This window comes from Macaca fascicularis, chromosome 1 (assembly GCF_037993035.2).
Source record: "Macaca fascicularis isolate 582-1 chromosome 1, T2T-MFA8v1.1".
NCBI classification, from domain to species: Eukaryota; Metazoa; Chordata; class Mammalia; order Primates; family Cercopithecidae; genus Macaca; species Macaca fascicularis.
This window is the reverse complement of record NC_088375.1, coordinates 79,679,878-79,700,206: the sequence shown is the minus strand read 5'-3', so window position 1 is coordinate 79,700,206 and position 20,329 is coordinate 79,679,878.

The window sequence follows — 20,329 nt, the reverse complement described above, 5'->3', positions numbered from 1 at the left end:
AGACTATTATTACCCCATTTTATATTAGATGGTAGATGGGGGAGAAAAAAGAATTGGTTAATATACAACCAAATATATTTATATCAAAAAATAAGTATTCCTAATTCTTACCATCCTAATTTCTATAACTGATCTTGTGGTCATAACTGGTATTTATAACGTCCTTCTTTCACTACCCATTCCATATACTTGTGTTCTCAGCAAGCACATCACCTAGTCATGGTTTCTTGCCTGGGGTGATGTCAATTTTCATTTTTGAGGGATCCAAGCTTTTGCAATTGAGCCTGTATTGGGTTATTTTCCACTTACTTTGTTCGTTACAGCAACAAAAGTAATTACAAGACTTGAGAGTATAAGATATGATCTTGAATTCCAGGCACACTTTTTCTTACTTCTATAGTGTAGTAGTAATCCCATTTCCCCAGTCATCCCAGCCAATACACCAATAACCTATTCTGTTTGTTGATTCTTTAGCATGAGGAGCCCAAAGTCGGCAGCAGGGAGCATCAACTTCTATCTTAATGGAATCATTGCTGTATATCCTAGTAGAAGCATCTCTCCCTTGGGGACCAGAACTTCTAGACCAGCAGAGTCTAAAGTTGAGAATAGAAAGAATAAATTTTGCTGTGGATCACTATGGGTAACAGTAAGAGGAGCCCTTTCCATTTTTCTCCCTTGATTCCTGAATCTATGAAATCTGGATAAGAGAGAAACAGCAACATGCCTTGATTGATCGTTTAGAGAATTTACTGCATCTTTCAGGACATTATTCTAGCCCTGCAAAGTGTTTCCAACCATCTAGCACAGTAAATAGTTAAAAGAAGAATTCCACCTATCTATTGCTTTAGAGTGATGGATAACAAGTTAAGACTAATGAATTCCATAAGCATGAATCTCTTATTCTTCATTTGTTGCAAAGTAAGTTGCTTGGTCAAAAGCAAAGCATCGTGGAATAACATGAAGGGAAATAAGACGTAAGAATTCTTTAAGTCCACAGATACTGATTTTGGCAAAGGTATTACAGGCAGGGAAGACAAATCCCTATGAAGAGTAAGTTTCTATGGAGCAAGAACAAAATACTGTCCTTTCATGCCTTGTGAGTAGAAGTTCGTGTTGCCGAATTCATGCATACCCTCCATGTCTACCATCACGGCTATTTTGTTCATGAGCTCATTGGTCAAGAACAGAAGAAACTGGAAAGAAAAATCTGATAGAGGTCTGCAGAATGTGTCTTCTTGTCCATTATTAAAATTCTTATCAGCTGAGATTGAGCTTTGATGAGCATTCATATGGGCCCATTTAGGAAGGTCTATCCATTTACCTCTTCCCCAGATTTTCCTGTCACTAATTTTCTAGTCATGTTTCTTCTAAGTCCCTCATTATCCATCTAAACTGTTAGCTACTGCCCATGAAGCAATGTAGATTTATACCTCTGGCTGTCTTTCCATTGAGGCAAAATGAACAATTAGGTACACTGCTGGAAGTTCTTACTGGGAAAATTTTTCTTCCCCACACCACTAGTATAGGGCCACAACGATGTAATCATTCGGTTTTGGATGATACCAGAATATTATGCAAAAATTTCTGTAAACAAGGCCAAATATTTTTCAGTCCACTGGTCACTGAGTGCTTCCCATGAGGCCATGGGTGTAAGATTCTGAAGCTGTTGTTGCACAAATAGACACCATGAGTAACTGGGTCACTTGCTTATTCAATGTACTTGTGCTTGATCTCATATATTCTACTTCCATTTGATCACTGAATGCTATCATTCATGCACAACTTAGAGGCTTGATGGATCAACAACTCTTAGTTCATCATGGGCAGTTCAGGTTGCATTATAATTTGATGGCCCATGATCAAACTTCCAGTTTCAAACTGGTATTCTAAAGGAGAATTTTGAAAAGAGGAATTTCTGAATTAAAAGAAGAATTTTTCTGAAGAAGTTGTTATAGTTTTACTCCAGAATTCTAAATGTCTGCTCTATGATTCATCTATCAGGTTAATGACTTCATTCAGGATTCCTGCCTAACAGAGACATTTTGAGCACCATGGAATCTACTGGATCTAGATGTAAGAGCAGTTTGCATGGCAGTCTTGAACTATTGGAGAGGCTTTTCTTGTTCTGGACCCCACACAGAACTAATGACCTTACATCTTACTTGGTAAATGGATTATAGTAGCATGCCCAATGAAATATATATTCTCTTCAAAATCCACAAAGGCCCGTTAGACATTACCCCTCTTTCTTCATAGTAGGAGAGGTCAGATATAGCAACTTGTCATCATGTTCATGAAAGGAATATCTTGGCATGCTCGAAACAAGTAGATCACTACAAATTTCAATAACATTCAGTTGGATATAAACTGAATTTTGTGGAATTTATCACTCTCTAGTATGCAAGTATCTTAACGTCATATCTAGAACTAGTTACTTCACCCTATTTATCAGGTACAGTAATCATGATATAAGATCATTAATATAATGTGCCTGCATGTTATCTGATGGAATGGGTAGACAATTAAGGTCCCTGTGGACTACATTATAACACAGGGCTGTAAAGTTGAAAGAGCCCTGAAGTAGTACAGTGGAGGCATGTCACTAACCCTGTTGGCTGGAAGCAAATTGCTTCAGATGGTATTTACCAGAGGTTAGCAAACATTTTCGGTAAAAAGCTAGAAAATAAATATTTTAGAATTTGGAGGACAGATGGACTCTGCCATAATTACTGAAATCTGCTGTTGTACCACAAGAGCAGCCATACCTAATATGTAAATAGATGAATGTAACTGTGTTCTAATAAAACTTTATTTATAAAAATCCAGTAGTCAGAATTTGGCCCATGAGCTAGAATTTGCTAATTTCTGGACTTTATTAACAGGTATAGAGAAATAAGCATTTGCCAGCTCAATGGCTCCTGACCAGGTGCCAGGAGGCCTATTGATTTGTTCCATCAAACTACATTTGGAACAACAGCCGCAATTGGAGCCAACATCTGATTGAGATATTAAAAATTCACTGTCATTCTTCAAAATTCATCTGTGTTCTGCATGGGATAGATTAGCAAAATAAATGGGGAATTTAGTAGGAATCACCATCCTCGCATTTTGTTTCAGTTACTGTTGGTAGCTCTAATTAATCTTCATACTCCTTTAAGAATTCAGTATTCCTTTTGTTTACTATTTTGGCATGTTTCTTATTGCTGCATAATACACTCCTACACAACTTAGGGACTTAAAACAATAACAATTGTTTTGTTCACTAATCTGTTTTAGGCAGGTTCAATAGGGACAGTTCATCTCTGATAAACTCATGCAGATAAAAAATGTCATCTGGGAAGGCTTGACTGGGGCTGGAGAACCTACTTCCAAGATAGCTTGCTCAAATGACTGGCAAGTGCTTCTTATAGTTGACTTGGAACTCATCCAGGGTTATCTACTGGGTATCTTGGATCCTCTCCACATGGACCTCTCCATAGGAATGCTTGGGCTTCCTGAAAACATGGCAGCTAGTTTCCAAGAACACGTATTCCAAAAGGCATGGATGAGAGTTGTAAGTCTTCTGAATCACTTAAATTCTGAAGTTCTGGATCACTTCTGCCAAATTCTATATATTAAATGAATCAGTAATGCAAGCCTAGATCCAAGGGCTGGGTAATTAGACTTCACTTCTCAATGCATAGAGCAGCAAAGAACTTGTGGCCATCTTTAATCCACGATAGTTCACCTCGCGCAACAAAGCCAAAACTAGGAGACTGACTAAGGTTACTATCCCCAGAGGAGAGGTTTTGTAAGAAAATAATATCGAATTTCGCAGATCTACTAAACCACTGGGGTTCCACTGAGCAGTATTTCAAATGGATTACGGTCTACCAAGTCAGGAAGAGAAGTTAGAGAGTTAGAGAAAAAGGCCCAAAGAACAGAACAGTACACAAGTATTTACACATTAGTTCTTATTCCTTATATATGTCACTTTCAGGAAAGTCATCAGAAAGACATTTCCTTTGTCCTAATCTGGGCATGAGTCTCTGGGATTCTCTTGAAAGTCATCTTCCCAACGCTAGGCAGCACTGCACCTTAGCATTTATCCATTTATTTGTTCATTCAACAAACATGTGTTTCATTTATATCTTTCAGTGGCCCAAACTATGGCAAGTGTTTATTAAGAAGACTCTACCCTTGAGGGGCCCATAGCCTCCCATGTATCTATTTAGACTATAGGTTAAAGACGTACTTGGTCTTCCCTATAACACTTAGGTCAGTGTCTTGCTTGTAGTATTGGTCAGTTTTTGTTTTGTTTTTTTTTTTTTGGGATGGAGTCTTGCTCTGTCGCCTAGGCTGGAGTGCAGTGGCACGATCTCCGCTCAGTGCAAGCTCTGCCTCCCAGATTCACGTCATTCTCCTGCCTCAGCCTCCCGAGCAGCTGGGACCACAGATGCCCGCCACCATGCCAGGCTAATTTTTTTTTCTTTTTGTATTTTTAGTACAGACAGGGTTTCACTGTGTTAGCCAGGATGGTCTTGATTTCCTGACCTCGTGATCCGCTTGCCTCGACCTCCCAAAGAGCTGGGATTACAGGCGTGAGCCACCGTGCCCAGCCATTGCTCAGTATTTTATTACTGACTCATCAGAGCATTTTTATTCCATTAGTTTTTGATATCTAAAACAGTTGTCAGCTTATAAAACTCCAAGATATTTAACAATCAGCTCTCATAAGCTGGTATGTTGGATGGTATCAAAAAGCTCTCCTCTACCTCGTAAGGCTGTCACAGCAGATGGTACCTCAAGGATCTGTTTTTTGTTTTGTTTTGTTTTTTAGCTAATTTAAAGCTGTCTCTCCTTATTTTGGATGGGAGGGAGAAAATAGCTGATTGGAAGTAGAGGGAAAAATATGTCAGGGTCAGTGGTGGAAATAGCAGTAAAATAATTATTATTATAGTTGCAATGCTCTGCATTTACATGGGATTTTTTCCCAAAGGTCTCAGAACACTTTTCTGAATATCGGCTATAAATTCAAAAGCAATTATGAAGAAGTCAGAGTAAAGCATAATTATACTAGAATTTTACTCTGAAATATAATTCAATACTGTAATACAATTTTACTCTCAAATATAATTCAGTGAAAAGTAGACTTATCATAAACTTAATTATAGACATACATTTGGATTTTCATGGCATATTTTAACATAGGAAGTGCCAGGATACAGGTCTTCAAGGAAAGCACTAAATACAGGTGCTAACAAATTTCCATGTTAAGGATAGGGAAACAGGAGAAAGTTATCAGAGAGCAGGTTAAGATGAAAATCAACATTTCCTGACCACAGCCCAACACTCTTGCTGGAGGTATTTTAAATGACATGGCCCCAGGTCTTCAGTAAAAGATGAAATCTTCTGTTCCTGGAATAGCAAGAGAAACTTGCAAATTCCTTGTAAGATGGCAGAGAGCAAGAACTGAATTGAGAAAAGTATCTAAGATAGCAGGCAGGAGGCAAGCAGGAGGGGAAAATGCAGCCCACAGAGATTGCTTTTCTGCAATGTTTGGACTACTAAGGAGATTATAAATGGACTAGCGTATCCGTGAACCATCAAAAAAATATGTAAATTTGTGTATGTGTTTGAACACATTCATTACGATGAGGGTGTCTACATATTTCATCAGATTTTCCTATGGTCTCCTAACCAAATGGGTTAAGTAAGATCTGCTGGCCTGGAGAGCTGCCTTGAGAAATGAATTTGATATTGCCTGTAGAAGATAGTCATTTTACTAGATTTTGCATGGTTTGAGCCCTTGCTTACCATTTTCATTCTCAGCTGAAAGGCAGCACAAAGTGATAGCATGGCAGCCTCTAGAGAAAGATTGCCAAGATTCAGATCCACATCCTACCACTTTACAGTTGTGTGACCTTGAGCTAGTTATTTGGTTATTCAGCCTGTCTGCAGCCCAGTTTCCTTAAAAATGAGGATAATTATAATAGTATCTATTTCATCTGGTTTGGAGGCACACTAAGCTTCCCCACATTGATCTTCTCCCATTACATAAAACACCATGTTCCTTCTTACCTCTTTTGTACAAGCTATTGTACAAGTTATTCCTTATGCATGTTATTCCTTATGCATTGTACAAGTTATTCCTTATGCATGAAAAGTCTTTTGCTCTCACTTCTTCCCTAGCAAATTACTGATGCTCCCTCAAGGCTCACTTTAAATTTCACTTCATCAGAAAAGCTCTGACCCCCCGATAGCTCAGCTTAGTCCTTCTCTATAATATCTGATGTGACGCAGTGGTCTGCTGAAGTTGGCTCATGCTGGCTAACCAGAGCTGATTGTTGAATATTCTAGAATAGTGTGAGCTGGCAACTGCAACTGCCCATAGCTTGAAATTAACTGTGGATATATTTACACTGCAGAAATTGGCAGATGCTACAAATCAGGACTTCTTTTGAAAGCTCTTTTACCAACAACCACTGTATACAGCATCCTGTATGTTTTCTTTGTCACACTTGTTATAATTTTAATTACTCATTAATTCTCTGCTGATTTAATGTCTGTGTATCTCACCAAGGAGTAAGTTTCATTAGGCAGAAGTATATCTGCCTGTTCACTGCTATACTTGTAATACTTACATAGTCTGGCCTGGGCATTTAAGTTTGTCAAAGAAACAAATCAAAAAGGAAGGTAATCTGCAAATGGCACTTCTGTTGCTTCCATGGGCAAGAGGAGAATTACTTAGGGATAAGGAAGTAGAACCAATGCGACATTCTTCTGAAACTCTCTCCCATGTGTCTTGAAATAGCTGGTGGTGTAATATATTATGTGGTTCTTAACATGGGGACATTAGAAGCTCCTGACAATCATAGAACTTGAGTTACCATGTGGGATGAAAATATGTTTCCTACTCAGGATTGGAGAAATGCAGCCTGTCACCTTATCATAACTGTCCTTCTCGGTCATCTGGGTAGCTTAGTACTCCTAGAGATGCCACCATCTGTGTGCTTCTTTGCTGCCCATACTAGTCCACTTGAGTCAACTTCAGATGGGGCTAAGTGGATGCAAAATTGCCTGTGAAATAGTGTCTCCAGGGTAGTGCTCTGTCCATCACCCCATGGTACTTTGCAGCTGAAAGAGGATGTCATATGGGTGGCTGTGATTGCCTGAAGTCCATGAATTAGGAAAACATAAAGAACTCAAAAAAGACAGTCCAAATGGCTTGTCAGAGATGGAGAGTCTGGATCTGTCTCAACAACTGGGCTAAGTGTCTGCTTCCTGGGTCTTAGTGCCTTCAAACCCTGACAGCAACCTGCCTGGCCAGCAAGCCCCCCAAATACCTGGAAAAACAGCAATTTCCTTTTTTATCTGGGGAAGTTGACCTCTACTGGAGCCAGCTTCCACCAAACATTGATTCCAGTGGATCTTCTTAGGATACAATGGCCCCTGCTACCACCCAAGAAGTTTTGTAAGGCCAGGCAAACTTAGGGTGAATAAAAAATGAGCTCCGTGGAAACAAGGTATACAGCTACAGGAACACACCAAGCCACTTTCCCATCTTGAGGATGTTAGTCACTGAGCTATAGATCAGTGCAAGACAAGCCCCTATGACATTTGGTAACCACAAACACAACTGAATGTCCTAAATCAATTAGGAGACAGGCCCTCCCAGTCTAAAACCTTTGACTCCTCATCCCTTATGAGATGGATGAAATGGAAAGGCTTAAGAATGAAGACTTGGCCTAAAATTTTACCTTAGGACCCTCAAATGCACCCATCCTGGAAGCCTGAGATGTTGTAAGACTTTCTAATCATCAGACATCAGGAAACACAAACCAACCAACCATAAACAAGCAAACAACAAATACCTGGGGCATTGCAACAAATGGCCTCACACCCTCTCCCAGATACAAGGCAATGGGCCTCCTGGAGAATATTTCTTAAACTTTAATATTTCTCTTAGTTCATATGGATCACCAAGGGACCTTGTTAAAAGGCAGGTTCTGACTGAGTACATGAGACCTGAGATTCTGCATTTCTACCACACTTTCAGTGGAGGCCAAAGCTGCCAATTCAAGGACCACACTTTGAGTAGCAGGTCCCAGAGGATGCATTTTGCAACGAGGTAATTACCATGAAGACTAGTGGCCACAGGAACTCAGGATGGCTCTCTCTGGGACTTACTGTGGGCTCTACCTATGGGTCTGAGTTTATTCTCTCCCCCAACAATTTCTAGAAAATAAAATCCGTAAAGTGGAGCTAATATATTCAGCACCACCTCTACCCCTGAGCAACATCATGAGAAAATAAAGACTGTGCAGTATTTTCCAATCTTGTGTGCTATGAGCTTATTACTTAGGAGTGTCTTTTCAGAAGGACAGAAAAGTGCTGCATTATGACCCAGTGTCCACACAACTGTTTGGAGTCAGAAAGTGTTGTAATTACATGCTATGGCATCCTTCCTTACCCACTGTTTTTGTTTTTTCAGTTGTTCTTCCTCAGATATAAGGTTTACAGACACACTGGACTCCCTCCATGCCTTCATCCTAAGCTAAACTGTCCTTTTTAAGAGTTGGTGGCAACCCTGTGGCTTGGCAAATAGGGCCCATAAATGTTAGGTGCTTTCCTGGGGCTGATGTGGTTTTCACTCCTGAATTTTATCTGACAGCCCATGTGGGGCTAAAAGGCCAGAGCATTTTTAGCTTGAGTTAAGCAACACCAAAATCCTCCAGGTTGAAGCTAAATCCCCCTTTCCTGCTGTTGGAGTGCTAGCTGAGGGCACAGTGTATCCTCAGAACCCAAGGCGCCAGCACAGATGGGGCTGTTCTGGGTTGATTCTCCTATATTTAACACGGCCCTAATTACCCACAGGTCTCTGAGTGAGGAGGGCTGATGAGCAGTTCAAGTTCCCTGCATAGAAATAGCCTCAGAACAGTTCCAGTGTTGTTTCTAATTGCAATGGATGAGCAGACTGTCTCATTAATCCTCCCCTATCAGCGTGCAAACTGGCTGCCCCAGAATAGCCCTGATCTCAGCCAGCCCACTTGGGCTTAGGGACTGGTGGTTTTGTACATATTTGGAGAAGGAAGAAACTTCTCCCCAGGGATGGGGGAGTGAGTGTGAGTGTGTGCATGGGTGGAGGGCGAGGGGGGCAGTCTATGGATTCTGGAATCTTAGATAAACACAGGAAAGAGATATGCAAAAGTTTAGGATACCACCTTGGGTCTGGGAAGGAATTGGTTCAGAAAAGTTAGGAAGTAGCTGAAACATGTCCTTCCAAAATCTTCAACCCATTCTTGTGCCTTTTTACCTTTCTACGTGAATATTTTATTACTCTGTTTAATTCTTGCTCCATTTTTTCTGTCATTACTCAGTGTAGGGTCTGATTTCAGCCATTTACACCTTAGTGTGAATGTGGCACTGGTAGGTTTTTATGTTTCTAGCTCTACAATTTACAAAAGTCATTTATACGCTCATTTTCTTTCTTTTTTTTTTTTTATGAGAACCTCAAGATCATGCACTTAACAAATGATACATCTTGGACAGCAAACCAAATCTTTTCTCTGATAGTTCTGAGAGAGAGTTGGTTCCATGTTAGAAGAACATAATATTTTAATTATGGTCAGGATGATACTATGGAAAGAAAAGACTCGTTGGAATCAAATAGACTGGGATTTCAATCTCTGTGACTTTGGGCAAGTTTCTTAAACATTTCTGAGCCTCAGTTATGAGGATTAAATGAAATGATGTACATAGTGAACTGCTAGTGATTAAAGCAAACTAAGATATATGGCAACTAAATACAACGTGTAATACTGGATTTGATGCTTTATTAGGAAGAAATAGCAATAAAAAACATTTTGGGAGATAGTTGGCAAAATTTGATTATGGACCCTGGATAAGTTAACACTTTCATAATAATGTTAATTTTTTAAAAACATTGATAATTGCACTGTGACTATGTGTGAATGTTCTGAGGAAATACACATGGAAATATTCAGGAATAAAGAGGCATGATATATACAACCACTCCCAGAAGGATGGTGACCAGAGGCTAGGAAGGGTAATCATGGGCGGGAGTGGGAGACGGTTAATGGGTACAGTAAATAGTTAGAAAGAATAATTAAGACCTAGTATTTGCTAGTACAACAAGGTGACTACAATAAAAAATAATTGAATCCTTCATTTTAAAATAACTAAAATATTATCATTAAATTGACTGAAACACAAAGGATAAATGCTTGAGGTGACGGATATCCTATGTACCCTGACAGGATTATTATGGATTGCATCCTTGTATCAAAATATCTCAGGTAACCCATCAATATGGACACCTACTATGTACCCACAAAAATGAAAAATTAAAAAAAATAAAGTTATATCTGGCAAATTAAAAGTAAAATATGTATTTATATTATATACATATGAAACTACTCTCTAATGATTCAGAAAATAGTATGTATATAATTCAAGGCAATAACACAACAAATACGGGCAAAATTTTAATATATAAGGAGACTGAATAAGGAATATATGGAAGTATATGTGATTCTTCTGTACATTTGATACTATATCCCAATAAAGTTATAAAAACAAAAAATAAAGGGGTCTTCTGTAAGGCAGAAATCTGTATGTTTTCTGACAATTCAAAGTAGTGTCGGGGTTGGAGAGGGTGGTGCCCTGCCATGGTGATTATTTACCTCCACCCTCTTGTCACACCCCAGTTGACAGCTTTCGCCTGAGCCTTCTCCCACTGGGCTCTGGACACAGGCTCACTTGGCATGCTGCTTCACTCTGAACCTGAGCTGGGAAGCCCCATCCTTCCAGTCCATTCCCTTGAACCTTAGCTAAAACCCAAAATGTAATAAATGGCATGTTCAGGGAAACAAAGCACTTAGAAAAGTAGTGTTACCTCATCACACTTGTCTAGTGCCTATTGCCTCTACGATAGGTGAGCATTCCTGGGAAAGGCTGGGGAAACACCTTCAAACTCAGCTGGGAACACAGGGGCACATACCAGAGTCCAGGTCAGGACTTGACAAGTTCCCAAAGTGGTGGTCATTGTTGGAACCCTGATACCAACATTCATGGTCTGGTCCCTGATTCCCCTTCCTGCTCTCCAGCTTCATCTCCTGTTCTCATCCTGTGATGGTTAATATTGAGTGTCAACTTGATTGGATTGAAGGATGCAACGTATTGTTCCTGGGTGTGTCTATGAGGGTGTTGCTAAAGGAGATTAACATTTGAGTCAGTGGACTGGGAGAGTCAGACCCACCCTCAATCTGGGAGGGCACAGTCTAATCAGTTGCCAGTGCAGCCAGAAGGAAAGCAGGCAGGTGGCTAGAAAAAAAGCAGGCAGAAGAAGGTGGAAGGAGCAGACTTGCTGGGTCTTCTGGCCCTTCATCTTTCTCCTGTTCTGGATGCTTCCTGCCCTTGAACATCAGACTCCAGGTTCTTCAGTTTTTGGACTCTTGGACTTACAGCAGTGATTTACCAGGGGTTCTCGGGCCTTTGACCACAGACTGAAGGCAGCACTGTTGGTTTCCCTAGTTTTGAGGTTTTGGGACTCAGAATGACTTCCTTGCTCCTCAGCTTGCAGGTGGCCTACTGTGGGACTTCACCTTGTGATCCTGTGGTCAATTCTCCTTAATAAACCCCTGCAACAACCATATCCTTCAGTGCTTACCCTATACTAGCATGGAGTTCCTTGCTTTTACCCAAGCTGCTTCCCCCAGTTGGAACCCTCTTCTTCATTCTCTTCTTGCCTTTCAGTCTTCAACTTAGATGTCTCTTCCTCCAGAAAGCCTTCCCTGGTCTTCTGAAATCTGTATTATAGCCCCTGTAACATGCCCTGTGTACCCTATTCTTATTTTATTTGCCTTATTACTCTGCTTTCCAATAGCCTCTTTACTTGTCTGTATCCTCCAACAAATATAAGATCTGTGAGGCTTGTTCATGTTTTTCCCTAGTGCCTGGCACATTTCTATACATATAATAGATTGTCCATAAATATTTGTTGAATGAATTCAATAATTAGACTAAATTACCATAACTCTGAAGATAAAGGTATCTTTCTGTCATTGCTTGTTTGTTAATCCTCCTCAGAAGGACCCGTCACTGCTAATAGAGATTGTATTACATATCCTTAGGAGATTTGGGAGTGATTCATTCAAAAGATGCATTAACAGAATCCTAAAAAATCAAGACTGAGAGAGATTTGATTCCAAGCCTGCTTATCTCCAAATACCAGTCTGTGTGAAGCCAGAATTTGCTGGATTTTTAACGACATATATTACAAAGCCCCACCTCTAGAAGTACTGATTTCTTTATATTGGATGGGGCCCAATACCGTGCATGTAGAAGGGTCCGTAGATAATCCTGTGGCACAGCCGGGGTTAGACAGTCACTAGAGAACCTTCCATTTCATTCAAAAGAAGCTGAAGGTGAAGTGATATGCTCAAGGCCACACAGCTTGAAGTGCTGAATGAGCGGTGGGACTCAGGATTCTAATCCCCACCAAAAGGCTTTCCATTGCCTCATTTCCTCTACTGAGAATTCCTCCCTCAAATGCAGCAGGTTTGTTTTTAGGTTCTCATCTGGCCACACAGGTGCGTGCTTGAATAGAGGTGATTTTTTTCCTTACTGAAATAATTGCATTTCATTACTGAGTGAAAGAATGTCTCAGGGTAATTTTAAAGATAATGCAGTTTAGAATAAAATGCACTGTGTAAAGGGAGGCTGGTATTAATATAAACCCTGGCTTCTGAGTTGTTGAAAATATATGTGGTAAATAACCTGCTGATTTTTGGAGAAATATCATGAATGAAGAAGGAATTGTGTTTATATTTTTAATAACCACTGGCTATTTGGAAATAGCCATATTGCTTAAAAAATAGCCCAATCAAAAATCTGCTTTATAGTTACTACATCTGCTAGAAAGTCACTAACACATCAGAGAATGTTCATACTGGAAAGGGCCTTAAAATGCCTTCTAGTCAAAGCCTTTCAAACTTCAAATTACAGATTAGGAAACTGAAGTCCCAAAGGAGAAGTGACTCACTCAAGGTATATAGCCAAGACTAAGCCTATTAATTCCCAAGCTTGCATTCAGCAATAATAAATACTTGCTGCATTGATTGTCTTTTACACGAGGAACTAAAAATATTTAAAGCTTTAGATTACTCATATGACAAAAACCCTTAGAAGTCCAGGAAAGAGCTATGGGTTATCTGCTTAGTATTCCAGATCCCCATGGACTGCAGGACTAAAACTATTCTCCTGCCTGACTTTAGGAGTTCTACATTGAGAGTTGTAGCAAGTGATCAATACTATAGTCTCAGCATTCTTATTTCTCCCCAGTCATTTATTTCTCTAACTATCCAACTAACTTTTGTCAGGATCCTACTATGGGCTGAGTATTGTTTGAGACTTTGGGGGAAAAAGAGCAGTGGTGCTCATTTTGCTGCTGAGTAAATAGTATAGTTTCTTCAGATAGGCAGCTACAAGGTCCATCAATGAAACATGTACATATATATTTGTAGGATTATGCTCTCAAATGACCTCTGCCTCCTGACCATGGTCCTTGGAAGCACCACAGTAATGAGAAAACAGAAAACACTGTTTGATAATGAAGTCTGTTGAATACTTTATAGTAAACCTCTTTGGAAATGAGGCCCAAGACAGACTATTTCTCTACCACCAACACCAGTAAATATGCTATCTAATGCATAATTTCTTAGCTGATGAACGTAACATTTTAAATTTTTTTCATGATGCTTTTGGTTTATTGGTGTATTAAACCAAGGCAAAGCTGAGAAAAATACTTGAAATAAATCCTAATAATTAATGCACTCTCATCTATTGGTAATAAAGTTGGGGATAAGGTTAAAGGCTATATATTTTTTTCTCCTAACACAGATAACTATTATTTTTATGTATTTTTTATATTTGTTTTTTCTCAGATTTAATAAGGTATAATTGACAAATAAAAATCATACCTACTTACAGTGTACATTATGTTTTGATATGTATATACATTTTTATAATGTATATAATTTGATCTTGGGTTCAAGCAATTGCTCTGATTTATTTATTTTGTCAGGAAGAGGAGAAGAAGTTAGAATTTTTATGATAAATTTCCAGCAGATACACCAGCGTTTCTTGACAAAATGATTGCACTTAGAAGTTTAAAGAATATTCTGGCTCCCTTTCAAGTCGGTAGACTAGGTAAATTCTGGAAGTGGCCTCATTAACTGACTATTTGCCAAACACGTAAAAGTACAAGATAATGGATTAAATTTTTTTAAAAAATACATTGCCAATTTTGAAAGCAAGAAGTGAATTCTTCAGGTATCGATGATAAAGAGGATCAAGAAATAATTGAGTAGGATTGGAAGCCATATGGCCCAGGTTACACAACCAGATGAAAGCTGCACATTTTGAATACCAAAGACAAAACAGGAGCCCAGCAGCAAGCTTTGTATCTGGAGGGAGATGAAAATGGATACTTTGCAAGAAAGCCTGCTTCCTAATAAAACTCTAGCCCCTGTTCAAGGATACAAAGCAGATTTAGGGTCGTCTTACTAATATGATGAAAGCATACTCACCATTACCAATCAGAACCTCTAGCCTACATTGTGCTTTGGTGCAAAGGTAAAACTCTTGGACAGTTGCCACCCACATCCATGGATTTTTGCATCCAAGGATTCAACCAACTAGAAATCAAAAATATTTTTTAAAAATTGCATCTCTATTAAACATTTACAGACTTCTTCCCTTGTTATTATTCCCTAAACAATACAGTGTAGCAACTATTTACATAGCATTTACATTGTATTAGATATCATAAGTAATCTACAGGTGATTTGAAGTATAGAGAAAGATGTACATAGGCTATATACAAATACTATACCATTTTATATCACAGACTTGAGCATCTGTGCATTTTGGTATCTGCTGGAAGTCCTTAAACAAATCTGTCATGAATACCAAAGGATGAGTATATTATCTATATAATAAGAAAATTCAGAGGCAAGACTCTAACACATAGCTTGTCTAGAACCAGTGATATCAAAAGGGTCTCAACAGAAACAACTATGGCTTTAGGGATACATTCCTAACTATAGGAAAGGGTGGGAACTATTCAGAAAACAGATCTGATAAATATTTATTTCTTCTCAACCTTAAAATAGACTTAAAAATTAACATATCAAAGATGTTCAAATCATAAGGGAAAATAATCCAGAGCATAATAATCAAAAAATATGAAGTAGAACAGATACATTTGAAAAGAAAAAAATAGAAATTCTTGAAAATAAAAAATAGGCATTAAAATATTAATAAAATTCGTAGTTTACCAGAAGACAGATTAAAACATTGGTAGATAATTTTAAGGAAACCACTTAGAATTTTCTAGATGATAATAAGTAAATGAATAATTTGGAGGAGAAGTTGAAAGATATAGAAGACAGGAGAGGCTCCAACAAATGTCTAGTAAAAATTCCAGAGAAGGAGATTGGAGACAATGGGGACAGCCAATGTTCAAAAAGACAATGGCAGAGAGTTCAAGAATTGAAAGGAGATATTGGATGCAGATTCAAAAAGAACAATGAGTATCAAGCAGGATAAATAAAAACAAATTGATTCTTATACACATCACAGACAAACTACAAAATACCGGGAAAATTAAAAAACCTTAAAAGCTACTTGGAAGACTAGTAAATTGAACTAATTTTCATACTGAAAATAATCAGCACATATGGACAAAATGTAAACAACAAATGTTTGAAAACACCAGATTACTGCCATAATTCAGAATTAATTATGAAGACAAAATTCAGGAAAAGGAAACTCAGAGAGATAAGCTTGGCATTTTGGGATGCTTTCCGTCTAATGCATTGTCCAATTGTGGAAGAGTCCATTGAGAAGCAGTAAACTTGAGCAAAGCTTCTGGAAGTCTGAAAGGACTAGGGAAAACACTGGCCTGCAGAAGCCCTCAAGGAGAGAAGGATACTGGTAAATCATCCAGGCTTTTGGTTACTGTCCCAAGAGATGGTAGCCTTGGACTCAAGTTGTATAATGAATATACAAACCAACATGGAGATTAAAACTCAGTGTTTAAGAATCTCAATTACTTATTAGATTAAGATGAGTCTGGGATTCAGCATGCTCCTAGCACCAGCCTAGATGAGAGATATATCATCCAGAGCTTCAAATTATCTCTACAAATGTGTGTGTGTGTGTGTGTGTGTGTGTGTGTTTATGAGAGAAAGAGAGAGATACAATGTGCATGCCTATGTGTGTACAGGTGTGTATGTGATCATGTATAACCATGTATAAATTAGGACACAAGAAAACAACATGACTAGAAAACAAGAAAATGACAGAAAATAGGAAGAGATTCACAGGTGGTCTAGAGAATAGACTTTCAGACTTGGACTTTGTATCTTCAATTAATGCATAAGACATGATAATCTGAGAATTTTAGAAGAGAACAAGAAACTTTAAAAAGGAACCAAGAGGGAAATTCTAACACTGATAAAATATAGTAATTGAAATTAAGGACTCAATGGATGGATTTAACAGATTAGACAGACATAGCTGTAGAGAGAATTAGGGAGCTTGAAGATGAATTGTAAGAACATTTCTAGAATAAATAATTAAAAACCAAAAAGATGAAAAATACTTATGGATAACATGAACTACATATGAGGAAATCCATATAATTCAGAACTTGCTCTTATTTACGTGTAATTAGAGTTCAAAGAGGAGAGAAACAGAACAGGATAGAAGCAATATTTGCCTAGATATTTTTCTAAAAATGATATAAAGTCTCAATCTATAGATTTACAAAGCATTATGAATCCAAAGAAGAATACTTAAAAAGGAAATCACATCTAAACTTATCATATTTAAGTAAAGATGAAGAGAAAATTTTAAGTTGTCAGAGGCAAAAAAGACAATTACATTCAAAAGAGCAGGAATAAGATGGACAGTTGATTTTTTAACAGAAATAATGAAAACCAAAGGACCAGTAACACTAACAACTAATTTTTTAACAGAAATAATAAAAACCAGAAGTCCAACAACTTAAAAAAGCTGACAGAAAATCACTACCAATATAAAATTCTATACAAAGTGAAAATAGCTTTCAATAATGAAGGTGAAATAAAGACATTTTAAATGTAATCAAAACTGTTAGAATTAATCATCAGACTCTTCCTAAAGGAAACTTAAAAGTTGTTTTTCAGGCAGATGAAAAATTATCTCAGTGAAATCTTGAAGAAGTGGGAAAAAAATAAAGTACAAAAGAAAAAATGTATATATAAAAATATAAATATGTGGGTAAATCTAAACAAATATCTATATGAATAATGATAATAGCATATGAGCTTACACACATGTATCATACAACAACATTAGCATATATGTTCGGAGAAGCATAATTAAAATGTTCTCAGTCTCAGCATTATGTGGAATGAAGTGAAAGTACTAATTTAAACTAAATTTTAATGTGTGCATGTTATAATTTTAAGTAAAAAATACATCTAATATGTAAATAGAGGGAAAAAGAGTCCATTTTTTAATACACTTGATTGATTGAAAAATGAAAAGGAAAGAAAGGAAAAAGGAAAATAGAACAGATTGGATGTATAGAAAACAAATGGCAACATACTAGATTTAAAGTCAAATATATTATACTGTATGCAAAATGTAAATAGACTAAATATTCCAAACAAAAGTTGACACTGTAGATAGAGAAAAGAAAATCCAAATGTGTATTACTTATAAGTCACACCTAAAATGAAAGAATTTAGGAAGCTTGAAAGTAAAAGGATGAGCGAAGATACAAACACTAACCAAAGGAAAGCTGGTGCAGCCATATTAACATAGACAAATAGATTTGAAGGCTAAATGCATTAATAATGACAAATGAAAGATGGCTGTAGCTGCAAAAGGAAGAAACATTTTAATGGCCTTTAAAAGAAAGTGTAAACATTCTTCTTTGATACTATACTCAACTTACATAAGTGACAATTTCTTAAAGGTAAGCTGCAAACTGGATTCTGAAACTGTATTGTGAAACTTTCATAATTAGTGACATTAAAATCCATTAGTTTAGTTTGTCCATTTAATCATGCATGATTTTGTTAGATCATGAGTTGGCCATTTGGAAACTATTGGTTCACTGAATGTATTAGTTTTCTATTGCTGCTGCAACAAATTTCCAACAACTTAGGGGTTTAAAACAACACACATTTTCCCCAAATTCCATGTGTCAAATGTCTGGACATACCATAAATGAATTAAGTTCTCTGCTTAGGCCTCAAAAGGCAAACATCAATGTGTCAGGAGTGCTATATTGCTTATTGGAGGCTCTGGGGAAGAATCTACTCTCAAGTTAAGGATGTTGGCAGAATTCATTTCCTTCCTGTGCTTTTCACGTGGCATCCTCTGTCTTCATGCCAGCTAAAGCAAGCTGAGTCCTCATCATGCTTCATATTTCTCTGGCTTTCTCTTCCGTTGCCTCTCTCTCCTGTTAAGTACTTTCGCAGTTTGAATCCACCTAGATAATCCAGGGTAATCTCTCTATCTTAAAATCAACTGATTAGTAACCTTAATTATATCTGCCAACTCTTTTGTCATGTAAAATATCAAAACCATGGCACCAGAAGCCAAAAGTCAAAGGTCATGGGGTCAAAATTCTAGATGTTACATTGTCTTATGCAGCCCTTGCAAATATTGACGTATTTCATTATACAATTATACAATATTACAAATTACATTCACCAACATTAGCGCTAATCTCATCAGAAATAGCTTTAAATATTGGGAAATTGTCAAAGTAAATGTCACTATAAAAAGCTATATGCCAAAATAAGATTTTTTCAAAATTCTAATTTTCACTTGAAATCTCAAATTTCACCACTGACAACAAATACTGTCAGTTGCGTTATTGAACTGATAGAATCACTTTATTTCTGAGAAAATGTCTGACAAATACCAAAGCTTAACTAACCACAGTTTGTCTGACAATCATTAAAATAAATAAAATGATCCATGAAATGAGTGGCTAGTTTAGCTTGCAACTAAAATGATCTCCAAGTGCTCTTCCTTGAAGCAATCAGAATACTTTGGTGTATAGCAGCATTGCTTTATGTTTACTTCCCAATTTGTTACATAGATGTTAAAGATGCATACTCAAAGGTTGAGATTTGATAAGATTAATAGTCTTTACTGATTCATCAAGGTTATTTTTAGGTGAAACGGGTACTTTTTTCTTATCTGGGAAGGTGCAGCAAGAATAAAACAACAACTACTATGTGTTGAATATCCCAAATTCCAAAACCCAAAATACAAAATGCTCCAAAATCTGAAACTTTTTGAGCCCCAATATTACACTCAAAGAAAATGCTCAATGGAGCATTTTGTATTTTTAGATTAGGAATGCTGAACCAATATGATGCAAATAGTACAAAATCCAAAACAAAGTTGAAATCTGAAACTTTTGGTTCTTCATATTTTGGATAAGGGATATTTATCCTGTAATACAGTTGGTATTAGTGCCTTAATTTGTGCTAAATCACCAACAATTTTACTTGTCATTGATTTTGTACTATCAGTGCAAATGTCAATACAGTAGAAAAAGCATATAGTGTCTTGGTGTTACTAGAAAAAGAATTCGTACATATGGACTCTTAAATGGTCTCAGAGACCCCTAGATTCCTTGGTTCATTTTGAGAACTGCTTGTCTATGGCAACATTATTTAAAGGATTAAGAGATGTATTTGAACATAATTACAGGGAGTTACCTTCACAAAACTGGTTTCAAAACTAAAATTTCAAAACTTATTTCCTCAAAAGAGGTATAGTCAGAGAATATGCAGACTCTAAGGCCTTCAAGTATTCTGCCAGATAACATGAAGAATCCCTAAATATTTTTCACTGATGTCCTGGAGAAAAGTCACAGAATCCACTAAAGTTCTTTTAGAAATATTCTCAGATGATGATCTGAGATCATCAGAGACAGATGATCTCAGAGATGTAACACTGGTATTAATGAATTATGAATTAGACTCAGGGTACTATTCATTTTATATTACTACATTTAATTTTCTTGTTTTTTAAATGTATCTCCCTCTGTCTCCCTCATACAATAGAAATGTGAAAAGTGCACATAGCATCTATGAACCCACAGGACTTCAGTCAACATGGCTTTCAAGGGCAATAGCCCTGTCTCAGAGAGAAGTCTTTGTTTCAAGCTGGAGCGGCCTTGTGGATTCTGTGCGGGGGATGAGTTAGAGTAAAGAGCCTCAGCCATGTTTCCTGGAGCAATTAGAGCCCA